Consider the following 15087-nt stretch of genomic DNA (forward strand, 5'->3'; position numbering starts at 1 on the left):
AAAATGATTGAATTTGGAAAAATGGAGGGCAGATTTGGATTCGGCACGTCGAGAAACCTAAGAAGAGACCTCGAGTTTCCTCCACGCACCGCCACAAGGTTGTTGCACAGGCCACCACGCGCCGCATTCGGGACCACATCCATACGCCTACAAGTACACGCCTACAAGTACATGCATACTCACCTTCATCGCAAAGTACATGTTTAGCCTAACTTCTTGCTCGATTCACCACCAAAATCAATGATTCAAAGACCAATTTGAAGCTAGAAATGTAGGGAACAAATCCATACCAAAATAAGGTCAAGTCATGGATGGTGTTGGCTGGAAAAATGGCCTGACGACCATTGTTTCTTTGCTGGAAAAACTGAGGAATCTCCCCCTCATTGATTCAGTGCTACCTCAACATTCAAAATACATCCACAAGGTCAAAATCGAATCATAGAAATAAAAATGAAAGGTTTAGAATGTCTTGAGGCTTACCTTAATCAGAAAGGTCAAGAACCCGCCGGAGTTCCATGAAGAAGACAGTGAATGATGGCATAAGCCACTGCGTAGTGCCAGGCCCTGGTTCAATGGTGTTATTTCTAGGTTAATGGTTCGTGACTGGTCTGGGTCTGTGATGGTGATGCTCGCTAGAGTGCCAAGGGTGATGGTGGTATGGTTTCTTTGCAAGGCTGAGAGAAAGAGAAAGTGTAAAGGGTGAAGAGAGGAGAGTTTTTGTGAAAGAGAGAGTGATGCAAAAAGAAAGAGACGGTCTGAGAGGGAGGCACGGAGAAGGGCCACGAGAGAAAGAGGAAAGAATGGGGCGTGGGCTCCACTTGGCACACAACCTAATCCACAAAAGAAGAAACAGAAAAATATATCCCGTAAATGTGTAATTACCAAAACGCCTTTCACACTAAAAAATTCGTAAAATCTTCGTCGTAACTTTGAATTCAGTTCTGCTTGTGCCCACACGTTGGTATCGTCCAGTACTATAATAAAATATATGTGTAGCCTAAATAATAATGAATTAGGCACGAGACCTAATTAATAAAACATTAACGTAGACGGGCCTACTTGCCCACTTGCTTAACGAACCCAACAAATAAGTCATCAATATTACAGTTTGCAATGCACAATACCGGCACCTCACTTTATCTCGATAAACAAGTAATGGATTTCCGAGAGTGCAAAATTACCATTTTGCTCCTCATTGGGAAACATGCATAAATCGTCCGATTTACGCCTTGTTCGTGCTAACTGTTCGTAAGAAAATGTACCACCTAGAAATATGTGTAGAAATAAGGTGTTAGGGACTTGAATGTCCACAAAGGTTTTCCACGCGTCAAGGGCATGCCACATGGTGGTGAACCCATTTCATGCAAGTTGCTTTCCCACCACCCACTCATTCAGTTACTGAAGAAAAAGAAAGATGCTACTAACATTCACACTTGAACCTTCTAATTCTATATTTTCAACCATCCTCTTTATCTCATTGCATGATAATCGAAACCGTCTACTGTCTATATCAGCCTTTAAAGATCTTCTATGCAAAAAATTAACTAAATCTGAAATCGTTTAGTCATATAATAGTAATCCAATAAATAAACAAACTGTTGTAGTCCTATTAGATTAGTAATGTGATTGTGTAAATCCTAGTGTATCTAGGGATACCTTTGAATATTCCCTTTAATAGTTAATATCCTATTAGAGTTGCAATCCTAAAAGGATAAGGAATTAACCTTCCCTACTACTATAAATAAAGGCACAATGGGGTAGAATATAACAAACCTTACAATTACACATCTCTCTCTTCTTTCTCTATACCCTCTCTCTCTTTCTGGCCTCCATAATTGTTTAAGTAAATTATGCGTACAACACGTTATCAGGACGCTTTTGACGCTGCACTAAAGGGAGTTTGATCTTCAATCAGGGGAGTATTACGTTCTAATCATTCTTTTTATGATTAATTTATTTTTTTATTAAATTGATCTCCATGCTATTGATTTAATTTAATTTTTCTATGTTAAACGTGATACAACGCATTGGAGATGAAATTTCGACTTTCTGAGAAGGGTCTTTTACAAATTCAAAGACTATTATTGTTTTCTGCCAATCAGATACACTTAAAATAAAGGAAGATATTTGAAACGACCATGAAGCATGAAAACATTCCCCATGATGCATGAACCCCCTACATTTATATTTACCTTATTTTATATATATATATATATTGTATATGTTCATATATTTGCCAATATATATATGTTCATGCATACACAGTTATAAAATCGCTATATGGAATTTGTGAGTCAAAGAAATGAAATAAAATAGAAGCAATTTTGGGTTTTTTTCCCAAACCCTAACCAAGAAAACAAAAGGGAACCAATCAGCCATTCTGGGCTTGCTATGTGTGAGAACAAAGCCCACTACCTAGGCCTCCATTCTCTGCTAAAAGGCTTGCAGCCTGATCCCTATTGCTGGGGTTCGAGCCCTGATTCCCTTTGGGTTTTGAAAACCCTAAACAAAAAAAACAAAAACGAAAAAAAAAAGAAAAAAATGCGCTGGAGTCACGACTTGAAGCCGCGCTCGCGCCAACCTCAAGCCGAGCCGAGCCGGCTTTGTCCCAAAACCTAGATGCACAGAATGCATACAACGTCGTTTTTGGCGTCATTTTCTTTATCACACCAGAAGCCAGCTTGCTTGCAGTCGAGCTTCGGTGACCTACAACGACTGGAAGTCGTCCTCAACCTCGAAACCTCGATGCTATTTTGGAGACTCTCTGTGAATCTCACTGGTTTTTGGAAACACAATCGATGTTGAGAAGGTTCTCCTTCGAAGAATCCATGTGTCTTTAACAAATGTCGACTTGTTTTCCAGTCTGAAAACACTGAGATTGGGGGGCCGTGCAAACCAGCAGCATAGGCTACCTTTTTTATTTTTTATTTTTTTATCACAGACCGAGCCTAATTGGGCTTCCTTCTTGATTCGGTCCGCAACCTAGATTAAGTTGGGGCTGCCTACAGAAGATTTTAGCCTAACTTTTTTTTTGGGCTGCCTCCTAATTGGCATGCAGCCAACATGACTTATGTGCCTGAATCTTTATATTATTTTGCTTCTAAGATCGACCCCAAATGGTCCCGATCGATTAAATTAATTAAAAGTGACCTGCAGTCCATTAATCTGATAATTAATCCAAAATTATTGACATGAAGATCACTTTTGGACATTAACGATTCAATATTTTATTTCTTTGAACCGTTAACATCCTTTCGTAGTCCCGAAGCACTCACACTTGAGTTCCTAAATCAACTCAAATCCATTACACTTAAATCAGCATATTACATCCTGTGTTCTTGCAGGAACCTCTCTTTTATGAACTAAACATTCATAAACTGAATTGAACCTATAGTAGTGCATTTGAAACCCGAAATTTCCATAAAACAATACACCCATGAAAACCTGACGTGTTTCATGAAAACCATGTCTTAGAACTCGAATGTTCTAACTTTAATGCATATGGATGTTTCATTCCCATAGCACCAATCACAATCTTGTTCCCTCCAATTTAGTGGATTGTCGAACCATCACAAGTTCAATTTTCATGATTTGGACATTTGTAATAGAAACCACTTTATGTGGGGTACAAGACATGAATCTCCACTTGACTATCAAGAAGCTGAGAAACCATTGTAGCCAACAATGGCATGGAATAGCTGAATAAGCCTCTGCCATGATCTTCATTCGAAGACTTATGCCCGAAGTATTACAAATGGAAGTACCTCCCAAACAAGGATTCCATGGCTCTTTGGCTCGCTCATACGGACTGTCTGATCATTCGAGATATTCCATGGCTCTTCACCTCCTAATTGAGTACGATTTTGAAGTTTATAAATTTGATAGAATTTTAACTAGAGAATACTTTTTCTCGTATTTCCATGTTTCTAACTCCCTCATGAGACAATAGTGTGGAAAACAGAAGTTTACCAAATTCTCGGATCTGGTTACTATCACAAGCGTGAGAGAAATGTATAGAACTAGCTTCGGCTGGAGTTTACCGAAGGGTATAGACCCAGTTTGGCTAGAGTCTACCGAATGACTCAACCCAGTTAGGTTAAAGGCTACTGAATGGTGATGCCCTGCTTGGGCAGAGATGCATCGAAGGGCATGCTCTTCTTCGACAGAGATGCACAGAATGGTACTACTCTGCTTCAGTAGAGATTTACCGAATAGACCCCTCTCGCTTCTGCTGAAGCCTACTGAACCCAATTCGGGGTCTGTCTTTCTCACCATCCAATTTCGAGTTTGTTTTTACAACATATGGTAAAATGAAGGCCTGCCAAGGTGCGACATCATGCCCGAAGCATGATCCTTGGCATCTAAGACCTAAAACTTCAAGAATAAGGGATAATATTTCCAAACCTCAACCCTACAGAATCTACTTCCATCTCGATGGCATAGATCATTGGTTATGCACATGTTCGTGCCCCTACCAATGCCATTGAGGAGTGCCATTCTCGTAGTCAATCTATGAGATTAATTTTGCTCCACCAAACATGTTGGAAAAGCAAAATTTTGACATGAGTGGCCCTGTTGGCTGAATCCCCTCAGTAAACCATTTACTTTATGAACATTTTTCCATGTTCTTGGATTCAAGTTTGGTGTTTGGTTTTCATTATGGATAATCTTATTGATATTGTCCTCGAATACAAATTAATTGAATCATGTTTCTAGTATACATGTGATCGAATTCAATTAAACACGTGATTAGGTATGAATGTGGGACAATTAGTTGTCTGGATGAATGCTGTTTGTACCATACTTAGGGCCTCTGTATTTAGATCTCGTATAAATACTCGGGGGACTCAAATGTAATTATGTAATAAATGAAGGGGCAAATATGTAAAAAGATGAGGAGCCCTTAGTCTATAAAAGAGCCTCATCACCCTTACAATTGAGGGTATGAGATTTAGAGCAAAGCTTTCTCACCCTCAAAGAAGCTCTGATCCTTACATACAGAAGCTCTCTCTCCCCCACAATCCTATCATAAACAGAGAAATACAATATCAGTGTGGATGTAGCCCAAACATTGGGGTGAACCACGATACATCTTGTGTTCTTTACTTTCTTGCAGATTCACGGTCCGATTTACGTTGTTCCAAGACCTCCGGCTTTGTGCATCAACATTTGGCGCCGTTTGTGGGAATCGACACAAAAAACTATGTCGGTTCTCTTTCATTTTTTCACCTCCACCGTGAATTTGCAAAATCTGTAAAAAAAAAAAAAAACTCCAAAGTTCATTACTTTTCTCTATATCCAGCAAACCCCATTTGAAAAATACTCAGAAGTTCCAAAATTCTATCACTTTTCCCTAAATTGTGCGAAACCCATTTCTCAAAATCTCATCATCCCTCCATAAATTGAGCAAAACCCACCACTCAAAATCCCAAGTATTTTCGCACCAAAAATGAAGGAGTATTGGACCTCTTTAGCTTCTTTGCTAGGCATTTTGGCCTTCTGCCAGAGCCTCATCCAAGCAGTGTTCCCACCGGAGCTCCGTTACGCCTTCACCAAGCTCTTCAACAAGATCTTCCACTGGTTCTCCTCCTACTACTACTTCGACATCACGGAGATCGATGGCGTCAACACCAATGAGCTCTATAACACCGTGCAGCTCTACCTCAACTCCACGGTCTCCATCACTGGCACCTGCCTCAGCCTCATGCGCACCCTCAACTCCAGTGCCATCACCTTTGGCCTCTCCAACAATGACTGCATGGTGGACAACTTCAACAGCGTTACCGTCATCTGGGAGCACGTTGTCACACAGTGGCAGAACCATACCTTCTCTTGGCAGGCCGTTGCCTGAGGAGCCGTCTGTGGGTTTGATGGCGGATGTTTAGGATTTCTTGGATAAGCTTTTGCTGTGCCGTTGCATCTGATTCACACTCATCTTTCTCACCAGTCGAGCTTCAGATTTTATGGGATAGACGAGTCACACTACAGTTCTGGAGGAGGATAACGACGGATCTGATGTCGACATGCTCAGCATATCCAACAACGATGATGACTCCACCGCCAAAGATCAGCAGCGCGCACGTTTCCAAGGAGGCAAGGTTGCTTCTGCTGCTACCGCCAGACGTGGTTCTCGAAGAGATGATGATGCTGCTTGGGACGGCATAGAGCTCGGTTGCTGGAAGCATGTCGACAAGGCTGAACTTGCTACGAGTGTGACTCAGAGAGCGATCTTGATCATCAGAAACACACTCATTAAGACTTGACGAAGATAAGCTTTTCCTCAATAATAAGTCTATTATTATTCCTCTTGTCTGCCATCTGCTAAATGAGAAAAGAAAAAGTGACAGCAATAAAAGAAGATGATAGTTGTGATGCTCATCAGAGACTACGAAGGCTGCCAAACTATTAATTCAAATAGTGGTGCCAAAAAAATGGATTATTTTCTCAGCACCAAGTCACCAACAATTTAAGGCTATTAAATAAAGCACAAAGTGTAGTGTGGGAGAATATTATGGAGCCTTGGCGGTGGACTCGTGGACCATGCAGCAGAAAAAGGGAAACAAAAGCAAAAGCAGAAAGCAAAAGAAGATAAAAAGAAGCAGACATAATTGTTGTGGTGATGGCATGCAGAAAAGGGAATTATGGGCGTGATCCATTGAACTGTCAGAATTTTTTTTTTGAATGATGTGATTTATTTTTCTTATCTTTCGGAGACACCTATATAAACCCCATCAGAGGGTAATAAAAAAAATTAAAAAAAATAAAAAACGGCAAGCCCACAATAATGGGCTGGAATGTTATGTGAAGGGCGAAGGCCCATATGCCTAAAAGAGCCAAGCCCTATGGCTTCAAGTTTATTCGGTACCCTGCCATTATTATCACTAACCAGGTGATCAAAAGTATACCCAGTACTCCAAAATTATTCAGCAGTCTGCCGCTATTATCACCAACCAGGTGATCAAAAGTACGTCTAGTACTCTAAAAATTATTCGGAAGTCTGCCGCTATTATCACCAGCTAGGTGATCAAAAGTACGTCCAGTACTTCAAAATTATACATGAGCATCACTCATGTCAATCATACATAAACATTCATGACCATCATTCATGTCAACATTCATGAGCATCACTCATGTCAATCAGCTTCGAAAGCTTCATTTACATAGCTCTAGCTTCGAGAGCTCCAACTTCAAAAGCTTCATTTACAAAAGCTCCAGCTTCAAAGCTTCACTTGCAAAGCTTCACCTACAAAGCTTCAGTGCAGGATATACAAATACCACCTCTGAACAACCGCCGCTTCTGCCCATACATGGATTCAATTTGAAATTTCCAACCAACAGCCTCTATTGACTGAAGACTTGGGGGACTACACTATGTACCATATATTGGGCTTCCGCAACTGGGCCTTATGAAAAATACTTGGGGGACTCTGACCCATTATTTATGTATTGAGGAGTGAACCCTTATTCTATAAAAGGGACTCCCTCACTTTCATTAGAGAGCACCCATTGTTCATGTACTGAGGAGTGAGCCCTTATTTTATAAAAGGGACTCTCTCACATTCATTAGAGAGCATCGCCGCCTACTGAGCAACTGCCTCACTGCGAGCATCATTCTTAGCCCATCACTTATGTATTGAGAAGCGAGCCCTTATTTTATAAAAGGGACTCCCTCATCATCATTAGAGAGCATCGCCGCCTACTGAGCAATCGCCTCGCCGCGAGCATTTCATTTATGTATTGAGGAGCAAACTCTTATTTTATAAAAGGGACTCCCTCACCATCATTAGAGAGCATCGCCGCCTACTGAGCAACCGCCTCGTCGCGAGCATCACTCTTAGCCCATCATTTATGTATTGAGGAGCGAGCCCTTATTCTATGAAAGGGACTCCCTCACCTTCAACGCCACAAGCTGAGCCAACTAAGGCAACATAAGCCACAAACTGAGCAACCTCGCAACATGTGCTACTTCTAATTGAGCATCATTTCACTTTGAGCACTGCCTCATATCAAGTATCAATTCAAGACGGCATCTAGTTACTTCGGCCCACACATGGACTGAATTTCAAGTCTCCAGCCAAAAGACTCTCTTAACTGAAGACTTGGGGGACTATTGTTTGTACCATACTTAGGGCCTTTGTATTTAGATCTCGTATAAATACTCGGGGGACTCAAATTTAATTATGTAATAAAGGGGCAAATATGTAAAAAGGGGAAGAGCCCTTAGTTTATAAAAGGGCCTCCTCACCCTCACAATTGAGGGTATGAGATTTAGAGAAAAGCTCTATCACCCTCAAAGAAGCTTTGATCCTCACATACTTCTCTCTCCCTCACAATCCTCTCACAAACAGAGAAATACAATATCAGTGTGGACGTAGCCCAAATATTGGGGTGAACCACGATACATTTTGTGTTCTTTACTTTCTTGCAGATTCACGGTTGGATTTACGTTGTTCCAAGACCTTCGGTTTTGTGCATCAACAAATGCAATATTACACACACTAACTTTACGCTTAAATCACAACTCTAACAACGACGTCAGGTTTATCTAACCTGATTAAAAGCATTGGCACACTCCTCATTGTATGAATGGTACAACATTACCATTTAAGAGACTTTATATTCTCACTGTTCTGGATTTTTAAGGATATTCGAGATGACAATGATCATAAATGAAACCACTGAAGAAAATATAGTGAAATATCTTTGCACCACCTCCAAAAATGAGCCTGAAGCTTTGATTTGAGGCCAATAGGTTGTCTCCCAACTGGGAACACACCATATGTGGCCAGCCTGGAGCTTGGTGATTAAGTAGTTTATTTGCTTTCGCACTACCATTTGGGACACTTAGGTTGAACAATGATGCTACAACGCATCTCCTTACCTAAAGTAAGGTTCTTGTGCCTACAAGAACACTTTGCCAAGCCTGCTCATTAGGGAAATTTATTTTCTATGTCATCCCTCGCAAAGATACGAAATCACCCTTTTTCACAGTGGATTCAAGGGAATATATGTGGACTAATTCAACCAAAATGCAGACCATATAAATACTTATGGTTTTGGTTGATGAATTGACAAACTGGTCACATGTTTGTCCACACAAATTGCTACTAAACCCCCTGGTCGATTAAGGGTTCACCACCCTACTTATCCCTTAAAGTCCAGAAGACTGGATAATGTCGAAGAGTTTATATCGACGGTTTTCGATAAAGTATTGCATGTCTCTTGGGTTTATAATTAGACATCGAATTCCCATGTTCACCCCAAAACAGCCTCGCATAGCGATCATAAAGTGCAATTTAATTGATTGCCTGAACCTTGTGAACGCACCAAGTTTTCGATTTCTGCCGAGGGCTATGCAATCTTGTACGTAGCTATGTTGGTCCACCTTGAGGCTCATTGCCACCAAACCATTTTGATGTTATAGTTGGTTATTAGGTACGAACCTGACGTTTTTCATATTTACACATTTGGGTGTGCATTCTATTTTCCAAGTTACGCCGCCATAACGTTCCAACTTGGGTCCTAAAAAAAGGATGTAAATCTTTGTCAATTACGATTCTCCTTCACTTTAGCTCTCTTAGAGCCCTTGCATGCGATCTCTTTATCATTCATTTGAGGGTTATCACTTTAGTGAGACAATTTTCCCGTCGTTAGGGGGAGATAAGAACATCAACATTCTTGTAGAACGACGTGAATTTGCGTGGACATTGCCCACTATATCTCATCTCGATCCCCGTATTGCATAAATGTGATAAGCAAGTGCGATGAATTCTAGCTTTCAAAATGTTGCTCCAGATGCATTCCTCTGATTCAGCTAAACTGACGAGATCATATACCAGTTGCAAACATGCCTGCAAGGATAAACATACTTAACTGACGTCGAGTCAACATCTCGGAAGGGTGTGCACTATTAGACGATTTGGATGCCCATGTTGGACTATTCGGTATATTAGAGGATAGCTAATCAATCTGTCTTGACCTGGAGCCCGACAGATCACTCGGTTTATAAGATTCACTTCCTTAGAAGAGGAAGATGACGACACAACAATGAATCCATACTTGATCGCTATCTTAGATAATTTCCATCTCATGAGATTAATCCGGATTACTCCCGAGACTTGAAGTTCTTGGTCCAGTATACAAGTTTAGATGAGAATATGGAATTGGAATGAGATTACCATCGATGATGTTTTCACTTATATGGTAGCTACCGACATAAATGAAAAATGATGAGATCGAACCGTGTTCCATTGATTAAGTGACAACGTAGAACTGATTGGATAACTGAAATTACAATTTAGGTCAAATTCCTTACCAAAGTTTGTTTTAGACCTATCGTTCCTACACTGCCCAAGGTAACCCCGTTATGTTACAAGCGGGAAAGGAAGTGTTATGTGATGAATGATATAGTGTGATATGATGTACGCCTTTCGGTGCAAGGTTTCTCTCAAACGTCCTGTGATTGATAGCAGCATTATGAAATGTTGTTAATGTTTTCTCCATGGGGAAATAGATATGGATATATTTACATGTAAGTTCCCGAAGAATTACATGGATTAGTTCAAATAGTTTCAAACCACGGAACACCCTCTTAACTTGTTTGAGGCGTTCACTTACAGATTGAAACAATCCGACGGATGTGGTGTACTTGATCAGTCAGATATGAATGAATGCCCTTGTGTGTTAAACTATGAAGTCTTATTCAGAATTGCTAGAGTTACAGCTTATGTAGTTAACACGAATCTCACTAAGACTGTAGAAAAGCTTAAGAAAACTACCTCGCACCTAAAGACGGAATTTGAGATGAAGGATCTTAGGAAAACTTGTTTATGCCTTGACCTGAAGTTCAAGTGTTGTTCTGACGGTACTTTGGTCTACCAGTCGAACTACACCCCGAATGTGTTACCTTGGAGTATACCTATGATCGTCCATACGTTATATGCAAATGAGACCCTTGAAGAGGTTATGGAATCCAAAATTCCATATCTAAGTTCAACTTTGCGCTTCGTTGGACTTAGCTCATTGTATTAGACAGGATATCTCCTTCGTTGTTGATCTATTGGTAAAGATGCAGCACCGCCCCTACATGCAACCACTGAATTGGTATTACAGACTTACCCTGAAGGTACTACAAATTTAGGCATATCCCAATGCATTTCGAGTGGATCCAACCCCCATGACCCTGGGAATGATGCTTGCCTTATTTGTTATGCTGACACAGTTTAACCCACACAAGGCAAAATGTCTGAATGGTTATGTCTTTACTGTTACGGATATCGCAATATCTTGGAGGTCCATGATATCACCTTAGTTGTGAAATCTTCGAATCATTCCAAGACTCACCTCACTTCACTACGCCACAAGTGAGACATGGTTAGAAGTTCTTGTTGAGCATATTCGAAGTACTTTCTGTTTTCATCCATCGTTGAGTCCCAACAACGATCCATAAAGACTATGCCACATGTATCCACCCGACCAAGACATGATACATCAACAAAGTCAACGCCAAGGCATATTGTGTCACTGCCGAAGTTAACCTTCCAGAAGCTTGTTCGAAGAATTGGTATGCCTAACTATTCATATGCAATGCTTGTAGTTCTCATTTGGAAGTTCTGTCAAACTCAGTGGGAGTATCCAGAAGTATACTCATTTGATCTTAATGTACTCTTTTTCCCTACGATTGGGAGCATTTTTCCTACTAGATTTTTGCTACCTAACTAGGTTTTAACGAGGCACCCATCCTGGGCCGATCATATCCTTGTGAGCTCTTCTACTTGCGTACAAAAGACGTATAGTTTTGACTTAATGCAACTTCTCACTTTTATCCTTAGTCTATGAGTTTTTATCCCACCTTGGGTTTTACCATAGTGAGGTTTTGTGAGTTTTACCTTTTTATGCATTCTTCCGTTGATTTGAGACTTGCATTCACTCATTGTGCCGACGACTTCATCAACTGTACTTACTTCATTATTGAAGACCTGATGCGCCATTTGCTTGAGTATGTACACACTCAAAGGGGAGTGTTGCAGTCCTATTAGATTAGGAATGTGATTGTGTAAATCTTAGTGTATCTAGGGATATATTTGAATATTCCCTTTAGTAGTTAATATCCTATTAGAATTGTAATCCTTAAAGGATAAGGAATTAACCTTCCCTATTACTATAAATAAAGGCCTCTTCTCTCTCTATGCTGCACCCTCTCTCTTTCTGGCCTCTATAATTGTTTAAGTAAATTATGCCTACAACACGAACCATGTTTCTTTTTTAAACACCAAGTATATATTGACATATTAATTTAACAATGAAATTTTGACTTACCATCTATGTTGTAGTTAATTTATGGTCTTTGATAAAAAAAAAAAGAATAAAAGAAAAAAAGAAGAAGTTAATTTCGGGTCTACTATACCATTTTTATTTGTCACTACTTAATTGGATATGAGGTCTTTCGTTCGACTAGTGCAGCTGGAAATGATGATATATATTTATGCTGGAAATGATGATATATGTTTATGATAAATTTTTTGATACAATTGATATTGACGAATTCGACCAAAAAAGAGAAAGCAAATTAGGGAAGAAGATTCAAACTTGAAATCTTGAATGCATAAACTCAATGCTCTTGAGGAGTTGCAAACTCTTTGCATATATTTAGGGAACTTTAACGAAAAGCATCCGGTACTGTTCATTTTAACGAAAAACCACATTTTTACACTAAAAAGTCAATCCTGATACTATTCACTTTACCCTTTATTTTGTCCTTATCATTAAAACTCAAAATTTTCAAGCTATTTTCATTAGTTTTTCTATATATATATTTATGATAAGTAGGATGTCTAATTGTGACGTGAGATGACTTTATCTCTAGCTTTGGATGAGGCCTAATTGTAACAAGCACAAATGAAAGTTATTTTTTTACCAAAAAAAAAAAAAAATGAAAGTTATTCATAAAAAAAAATAAAAAAAAAAAGGTAGAAGAAGTATAAGATGAGGTTTCTGATTGCTAGATTGGTTTTTGTTTTTATCTTGGCAATTGTTTTTATCAAAAATTGATTTGTTGTTTGGTTAAATATGCAAATGACTTATCCAGTTTCTTGTTATCGTGGTGATGGATTGAGATGGAGCTTTGGACGCTTGTGGCATTACATGTGAACATGGAATGTTTGGATGCAAGCATATTTAAAACTAAACTCTATATTTTGCAGCAGTTCACCACCCCAGTTTCTTAACTCTTTTATGAAAGAGAAAAAATTAACAAATTCCCTAACTTATGGGTCTTGTTTCACTTTATTTTTTGTATTTTCAATTTGGTTTTAACTTCTAAGAGTATCTTCAAAGGAGATGTTAAATATTAGGTAAAAATATGTATGTGCATATCTGGCATAAAAATCCTTCCAACGTTATTTGCTGATTAGATTCGAAGCCTTTGTGTTTAGTAGTCAAATTTAACATCAATGCCAAAATTATTTTTTTATTAATTTAATGATGGGTCTCTTATTTTATTAACATTTAAACCAATAAAATTTTGTTTCAACAATTTTTTTAATAAATACAACTATTTAAAGCTGTACATTAATAAAAAAATTTAATATTTGACAATTAGGACCATAAAATTTGACATAAGACTTCAGCTTGTCACATCAGTCATCAATTGTAATTTGACTCTAATAATTTAACATTTTCATTGGAAATGATCTAAGTTGTTTCCAAAAGGTAAAGTGGAGCAATGTCTAAAATTTAGGACACATCATTTAGGAGTGAGGAAAACAAGGACACCAAAAGCTCAAATTTTAACCCCAAGATTACCTAAGTTTGAACGTGAATATAATATGGACTAAGAACCTTCTCTTTGAGATGCATTTCATAAACAGTTTCTTCTCTCAACTGAATTCGAAAATGTCGTATAAAATAACATAAAACAAGGGGACATCCCTCTTGATAGTTTATAAACTCTAATATAAATAAATAAACAATATCAAGTGGCTCGAATTATTTTTCGAAATACAATCACATGCTAAGTTATGCTAGCATGATGCAAATAATGATGGGTTGGGGCCACTTTTAGTAATCAAACTGATGTTTATAACAATGTCGTCCATGATGTCATGCTTGTTTTTCTCATCTTTTTGGTGTGCAACGACAACTAAAACTAGACACAAATTTTAGAGTTTATATTTTTCTTCCAATAAGTCTGTTTGGTGTGCTGGATGGAATTGGCCCTTAGGGATAGAATTAGATCCATCATATTTTCCCTTATTTCAGATTTATAGTAAATCTGGTATGTGATGCAATTTCCCTCACCAAACATTGACTGGGTTATAAGTCAAATTTAATTGGAAATAACTCATCCCATCTTGTCCACCAAAAAAGGCATCCGTGGATGCTTTCTCTGGAAGCATTCTAAACTACTAGAATTGGGTTCTTTTTGCCTAAAAGATCCCGGAAATATTTGGAAGAAATTGAGTTTAAAGTTCAAGTATCAAGTATCAAGTATCAAGTGAAGAGTATGAAATATATGTTTGTACAAATATAAGTAACAACAATATATAATTAGTCGAGCGTTTAAAAACGTTTTCAATAGCATTTGACAGAAAGAGTACGAAATGTTTCATAGGTATTTTCTATAGTGTTAAGAGTGTGAACTTCCATTCTAAAAATAATTGACAATATAAGGAAGATACTTGTGAACCTTTGTACAAGAAATTGTTTGTTCGGTGAATATTTCATCCTCTCAACACCTAACACTCGTCTTCGAACCATATACCTAAAACATACTTCTCAGTAAAAGTGCTTCTTGGAATTTGGAAGAGCAATATTATAACTGAACAAGTCAGCGAGGCACCCCAAATGCAAATGCAATCCTAATGCTTCTTTGGAATCAATTTGGATTGGTGGAGATGGAAAAATGAATGAAAACTATCAGAAACATAGCAGCATTTGCCCAACTGTGAGGATAGACTGACATAAATGCTGAGGTAAATGTATGACATAATAAGAACTTGTACAACTTGCACCATTTAATTCGATCAATCGATAGGTTGCGAGAGACCAAATTTGCCCGGAAACCCAATCTGCCCTATCACCGATCAT

The sequence above is a fragment of the Malus sylvestris genome, chromosome 7, assembly GCF_916048215.2.
Source record: "Malus sylvestris chromosome 7, drMalSylv7.2, whole genome shotgun sequence".
Lineage (NCBI taxonomy): Eukaryota > Viridiplantae > Streptophyta > Magnoliopsida > Rosales > Rosaceae > Malus > Malus sylvestris.